Source organism: Eptesicus fuscus, chromosome 4, assembly GCF_027574615.1.
Source record: "Eptesicus fuscus isolate TK198812 chromosome 4, DD_ASM_mEF_20220401, whole genome shotgun sequence".
Lineage (NCBI taxonomy): Eukaryota > Metazoa > Chordata > Mammalia > Chiroptera > Vespertilionidae > Eptesicus > Eptesicus fuscus.
Window position 1 is genome coordinate 40,178,807 of NC_072476.1, and position 7,677 is coordinate 40,186,483.

Consider the following 7,677-nt stretch of genomic DNA (forward strand, 5'->3'; position numbering starts at 1 on the left):
ATCAGAGGTTGGCAAGGATGTAGAACAATGGGAATGCTCTAGCTGACTGATATAAATGTAACATAATGTAAGTAATTATAACAATATTTGAAAGTTTCTTATAAAATTAAATACCTACCTCCTCTAAATATACAATTCTATCTTGAAATATTTGCCTAAAAGAAATAAAAAATACATCCATGTAATAATTTGTCGATGAATGCTCAATAACCCCAATCTGGAAAACAAACAAACAAGCATGTTCACAGCGTGAAACAAATATGTATGTTCACAGTGTGAAATTCTAATTATTAAGAAAAACAAAAGAACTGCTAATTGATGACAGCATAGGCGACCCTGCTATCGGTTCTCAACCTGTGGATTGCGACCCACAGGTTGAGAACCGCTGCTGTAGAGCCTAAGACCATCAGAAAACACAGATATTTACATTATGATTCATAACAGTAGCAAAATTACAGTTATGAAGTAGCAACGAAAATAATTTTATAGTTGGGGGTCACCATAACATGAGGAACTGTATTAAAGGGTCGCGGCATTAGAAAGGTTGAGAACCACTGTTCTAGATAAAACTAACCCAGCTGGGGGAAAAAATTAGAACTGTGGTTTCATGGGGCAGGGGTGGAGTGGGCTCGCAGGAACTTCATGGAAAGATGGAATTACTCTGGATCTTGATTGTGGTGTCATTTACAAAGCCATTTATACCCATTAAAATATATCACACATACACTTGAAAGTTGTGCATCTTATTTTATATAAATTACTAGGGGCCCAGTGCACAAATTCATGCACCTTGAAAGGAACTGTGGGCCGAAAGGCTGCAGTGGGCACAGGAGTGGGTCTCAGCCCATCCTCCGCGCCCCTGACGGCCCCTCCTGACATGGACCCCAGTCCCCAGTCTGCCAGCAGCCCTGCTCCTGCCGCCGCCGCTCCCGTGTGCTGATGGCACTGAGTGATTGGGGCTGGCACCAGCAGTGGGTGAGAGCAGGGCCAGCACTGTCAGTTGGTGCAAGCAGTGGCTCCAGTGCCAGCAGCAGGTGTGAGTGCCGGGCAGGAGCAAAGAATTTTCAGTAACCACCAAAGGCTTACCCTGATGACAGCGACTGGTGCCCTGCCATGGTCTGGCGCCCCTGCTCACCTGCTCCACCATCCCGCTGCAGCCGATGCCCACCATGTTCTATGCACTGCCGCCTGCTGCCAATGCCCGCCACGTTCCACACGTGCCCCCTGGTGGTCAGTGCACATCATAGTGACTGGTTGTTTGGTTGTTTCACCGTTTGGTCAATTTGCATATTAGCCTTATATTATATAGGATACCCAACAGAGTTGATTAATATATTTTTCAAAGAATATTCCTTCCTCAAAGTAACATAATAGGCATTTTAAAAGTGTAAAAAAAAGTCCATTTTCATTAGTATAGAAAATGCCTTTCTGTATGACTATCACAAATAGTCTTTGCTGACTTTTAAATTCTAATGTCTAAGCAACAAGCAGTAACATCAGTTACCATGTACTTAGTGCCAAATATAAGCAAGATTCTCTGCCATACACTTACAAACATTTCATTCTCATAACAACCCTGCAAGATAGGTCTTATTATCTTCATCTTTGGATGAGAAATCCAAGTCTCAGAATAGTTAAGCAATTTGTCCAAGAACATCCAATCAGTAGAAAGTAGAGGTAGTGGTTATCCAAGGACTGTCTCCATCACCCATATTCTTTCTACTACTTGTCACCTTTCAGTTAATTCATATGTCAGACTTATCCCAAAGCCATTTAGCCACTAGGTAAACAGCCATTGCTAGTCTATTCATTTAATTGGTCTGGTCACAATGTCCTCATCATGTTACTTTTAATGAGTCACCCATTTAATAATTATCCCAATAATTAAAACAAAGAAAGAAAACCAAAGAAACAAATACTTAACCTTCTTTCAACTTCACATGGCAAAAGTTCAATATGGTGTTTATAGCAGGATAGACCTGGGTTCACGATCTAGCTTTGGCAATTTTTAACTGAGAATATTGCTTAATCTCTATAAGCTTCTATTTCTTACATGAAATGCAAGTATTAACAACCATCTCATAGGGTTGTTGTGAGGATAAAGTGAAGTAATACATTATAAGCACTTTGCATTATGCTAAGAACACTGTAAATGACTAGAGATAAAAATGTTATTAATGAAAGGACAGATATTGTTTGTTATAAAGGTTGATTAATTTCTTATTTTTCTTATTATTGCATATTTCCTTATTATTTCCTTTTACTAGGGACCATTTAGCAAGCCTGAAAAGACCCTGTGTATTCAACTCAATTATCTGGACTTCAGAGATTCTTTAGCCAAAAATCATTTTGAGGTTGTATACATTTAGTTTCTACTTAATATTTATTTAATATTTTCACTCAAACAGTTCATTTAATATTTTCCACATGCCATTGTATTATGTGCCCTTATATTACTTCCAGTAACTTATATGGACAATTGAGAATAAAGTATACAAGGTATGCCACTGTCTTGTTCTCTGTAAGTAGCCCAAAACAATGGTCAAACTGTCCAGTGCCATTATGTGACCTATAGGGACAAAGTCCCCACAAACTATGAGCTTCAGTTTTTACCTTTTTATTTTCCACCCTCTGGAAGAGATCCATGAAACAGTGGAAACGTAAAAAAAAGAAACTAGGTAGAAGCCAAAGAAACCAATGTTTATAACAATGTACTAACTATAACTAACCGAGCCTGCTTTAAAAGACTCTCCTAGCTTTAAAAGGCATTATATAAAACTAGAGGCCTGGTGCATGAAAATTCATGCACTGGAGGGGGGCGTCCCTCAGCCCAGCCTGCCCCCCCTCTCACAGTCTGGAAGCCCTAAGAATCAGGAGGCGACCCAGCGATTAGGAGAAGGTGACGCCCCATCACACCTCTGCTGCTGCCATTGCTTGCAGCGCAAGCCTCAGCCAGACCTGGTTACCTGAGCCTCGGGCGGCCCTGGGTGGCTTGGCAGCCACCATCCGAGGCTTGCCTGCACCTTGGGCTGGCCCTGGGCGGCTGAGGGGACTGGGTGCTACCACCTTGTGGCTGTGACAGTCAATTAGCATATTCCCTCCTTATTGGCTGTGGGCACCATCATTTTTGCAACAGCATGAGGGTCAATTAGCATATTCCCTCTTTATTAGATAGGATTCTTTGATTCTCTGCTCAGGGTGTTATATAATTGAGAGGAAATAAGATGATACAATAAGTAGTATTCTAATAATAACAGAAAAGGGAAGTATGATTCTCAAAACTGACCTTAAACTCCATTAGGGAACAGGTTTTCATCTTTACAGCCCCATCACAATCTTCCTTCCACTCTGCCTCTATTCCAAACATAAAACACCCTCAAACGTTCTCAGAACTATCATTTTTATAGGAAAGAAAAAAAAAATCTCCATATAATTTGCAATAGGTTATTAGTAATTTGTTGTCTTGCTCCTCCTGGGCTTCCAAAGAAAGCAGTGCACCTTGGGTTAAGTTAAAGCAGAGGGCTTACTATGGTGGATTGCAACTATTTGTGTGTGGCAGGCAGATAAGATGCCCCGACGCCCCAGTTAAACATAAATGTCCTTCCCACTTCTATCCTACCATCTCAGATGATCATGCACAGATTATATTGAATTAAATAATTTTTAGGGTTCCGGGACAGTGAAGCTGAATCCGAAAGAGCTGAGGAGTAGCAAACAGGCCAGGATGCAGACCCAGAGTGCACAGTACTCTATCGGTTAAAAACAGAAATGACCTAGTACACCCCACAGCATGAACAGTTGCCTCATTGTCATTGGACAGTCTGTCAGGCCTAATCAAATCACTTGGGCTTCACTTGTAGGCAGTTTTGCCAACTGGCTGATTCCTTATTTTTGTGGTCAATATAACCAAATTACTTTGAACTTTGTTTCATTGAATTTCAAAGACCCATTCTCCTATCATAACTTCACCTCTTCTCATTTCTTCCATTTTGTCCTAGTTACTAACATTATTTACTTAATCACATATGAATATGCATTAAAGATACCAGAATGAAATACTTTTCCATTCCCTAGGGTTAAGCTCCACTTTTCCATTCCCTAGGTGGCCCAAGGGGATAGGTAACCAAACAAGATATATTTAAAATTCATTATTTCTGGAATTCTCCAACCCAGTCTGTTTACAGATTTTTTTTTTTTCCAGTTCAGTCTTGACACACAGACAAGTGTGTACCAACTGTCTACTTTTTATATTTGGGTGAGTACCTGGAAGTGGTATGTGGCAGAAGACAAGAATGAGGAGAAGGGAACACAAGCACACTGTTAACTTCAAGACTACCTTACTCCTCACCTTCATTTTACTCCAAGTGAAAAGATTCCTGGTTTTTTATTTCACTCTGTTACCCATTTTGAATTACCTTTTTAAAATGTGTTCATGTCCTCATTCACCCCTCAGTTCATCCCCCTTGTATTGGATGTCATACCTACCTCTTTTCTCAATAGTTTTCCCTTTACAGATCTCCAACTTCACACTTCCTTTATTCTACTTCCTCCAATGTTTTCAAACTACACAGCATCAAAGCACATATGAGCATTAGTCTTGGCCAAATAGTATGAGCTTCCTGAGCCCCAAACAAAAGAATGTATGCTCAACCTGGAGTCCTTTGACAATGGCATTAGTGTTCTGGAATTGGTTGTTCAGAAACATTACTATATGGATTGGGATTTCTATATAACATAACTTTCCATTTATATGAGTTATTCCCCAAATATAAATACAGTTAAATATCAGGAACATAGCTTTATGACAACTTTCCCTTTTATGACAACTTCCCCTTTTTGGGCCAGATCTTGAAGTTTAAGTCCTTAGTATTGATAGCCTAGAACAGTGGTCGGCAAACTCATTAGTCAACAGAGCCAAATATCAACAATTGAAATTTCTTTTGAGAGCCAAATTTTTTAACTTAAACTTCTTCTGACGCCACTTCTTCAAAATAGACTCGCCCAGGCCGTGGTATTTTGTGGAAGAGCCACACTCAAGGAGCCAAAGAGCCGCATGTGGCTCGCAACCCGCAGTTTGCCGACCACGGGCCTAGAACCTTAAATTAAAAATTTTAAAAAGTGACATCAGCCTGGCCAGTGTGGCTCAGTGCTTGAACGTCAACCCAGAAACCAAGAGGTTGTAGGTTTGATTCCTGGTCAGGGCACATGCTTGTGTTGCGGGCTCGATCCCCAGTAGGAGCCATGCAGGAGGCAGCTAATCGATGATGTTCCTCTCTCATCAATGTTTCTATCTCTCTATCTGCCTCCCTTCCTCTCTTTCTAAAAATCAATAAAAACATATATATTTTTAAAGTGACATCATTCCATCTCTCTTCCTCTTATGGTATCTTCTGCAAAATTGTCCACAAAAAGAAAGTCTCAATATCAAAGTGAAAACATCTGTGGATCTTACCAAAACTAAAGGTATCTTGATATAGCTGCAGTTACCATTATTATTATTTCAGTGTTGAGTAGAAGGAATTGTGGTTTCTCCAATATTGTGAATAATTGTTTTGTCATTAAACAGAGAGTACAATATGTGTCTAGACTATCTCCCATAGGGCTCACAAACACTTTCAATTGTCCCCAATGTGGTAGCCACATGTTTGTCTTTAGCTGGCTGAGTCTTAAGCCAGAGTTTAGAGAAAGTGGAAGAGAGAAAATCAATTAAGCGTCTCTTTAGGATGTGTCACTAAGGGTAATGCATTTCCCCCCTAAAGTAATGTGTTTAAAAGAAAATAAATATTGCACACCATTACTGTTCTCATTAGTTACTTATACTCTGATAAGAGTATAAAGACATTTTTAAAACTGTTGGAACAAATTCAAAAATTGGTGAACCTCATTCAGCTATAAATTCTGAGAATGCATGAACTCATTGATATTCATTGAGTGCTTATGTGTGCCAATTACCAATATGGTATACTACACTTCAGAGCATAAATGCGTTCCAAGTATTTGTAAAGGAAACAAATGGATATTGAATTTCACTGATAGGAAATAAAGTAAAAAAGGAAAATGACTGTCTGCAAACTCTAGCTCACACATAAAATGCATCCAATGTTTTAAAGTCCAACTGAAGTAGTTATTCAATTAAATATTAATAATCATAATGAAACACTATAGTGACTGAAAGTAGTTGCAAGTACTTAGACATTCACAAAAATCAGAGATTTTAAAACTAGAAAAACTACTTTAGAAAAGATTTGGATAATTCTGATTCCTACAGATAACTGAGAGCCAGGGACAGTAAATCAGCTGTCCAAAGATACACAGCTTTTCTGTGTGAGCACCAGGATTGGAAACAAGGCTTATTTTATCTGAGATCCAGCATAAACTTTCTTCCCTCCATTAGGAGCTGCTGTGGTCAGCCTCTCTGACAGCGTGACCTCCACAGCATAGGTCTTCCCTCAGGAACATGTGGTCAAGCACTAGCAGTTACAGGCTTCTGTCTTCTGGGGAATACACTGTTCATGGGTGCATGCAGAATCTTTTTCAAATGAGAGATAATTATACACTCTCCCTTCCTGCTACTCCTATAATTTGGCCTGTCCATTCAAATTATACACACCTGCTTCTTTTTACTCTATCTTCTCTTTGTGGGTTTGGAGAAATTGACTAGTTTAATTTTAACCACAGCTTCAAGTCCATAAAATGACAGCTGGAGATGTCTCTGACCTTCGCAGAAAGAAATGACACCATTGACCTGTCATCAGTGGGATTTGCACTTGAAGTTTTATCTTCATCATATAAGCAATAGGTTTGCCAATCCACTGGTAAGCTTCCATCTGACACCTCTTTGTGACCAAAGAAACTATGGGGTCATGGGCAGAGCAAATCCAACTTGACTCAAAAAGAGCCAAACCTATCACCTTGAACTCAAAATTGTGTGATCAGAGTAGTTGAGAGAAGCAGCCACAATCCCCCCAGTGTCAGTCAGGGTTCTTTAGGTGGCAAATAACAGACCAAAGGAACACATTGGGGAAAAAATGGAAGGACCAGGTCTTCAAAGGTATTGGTGTAACATAGCTCAGGGGGAATCTGTGTAGCAAGACCCCACAGACACTTTCTTCAGTAGTGGGAAGAGTGGACTCCAACATTGTTTATTTATTTATTTATTTAAATATTTTATTGATTTTTTTACAGAGAAGAAGGGAGAGTGATAGAGAGTTAGAAACATCGATGAGAGAGAAACATCGATCAGCTGTCTCCTGCACACCCCCCACTGGGGATGTGCCTGCAACCAAGGTACATGCCCTTGACCGGAATCGAACCTGGGACCTTTCAGTCCACAGGCTGACGCTCTATCCACTGAGCCAAACTGGTTTCGGCAGGACTCCAAGATTGTTGACCCTTGTGTCCTTCTGCTTAAGAGTTAAATTCTAGGGAGACAGTGTGATGAGCCAAGTTTGGATATCATGACCACTACCTGAAGCGGGGGAAGTCTCATGAATGCTCAGGTAGTGCCACAATTCAATGGGTAGAGGAAGTTTCCCAAAGGAAAATAGTTGTTCAGAACAACAACAACAACAAAAGGGAAATGGATGCTGAGCAGTCAAATTAGTGGATGTCCACAACACCACCAATGTGGAGAGACAGAGCCTGGCTGGCGTGGCTCAGTGGTTGAGCGTCTACCTA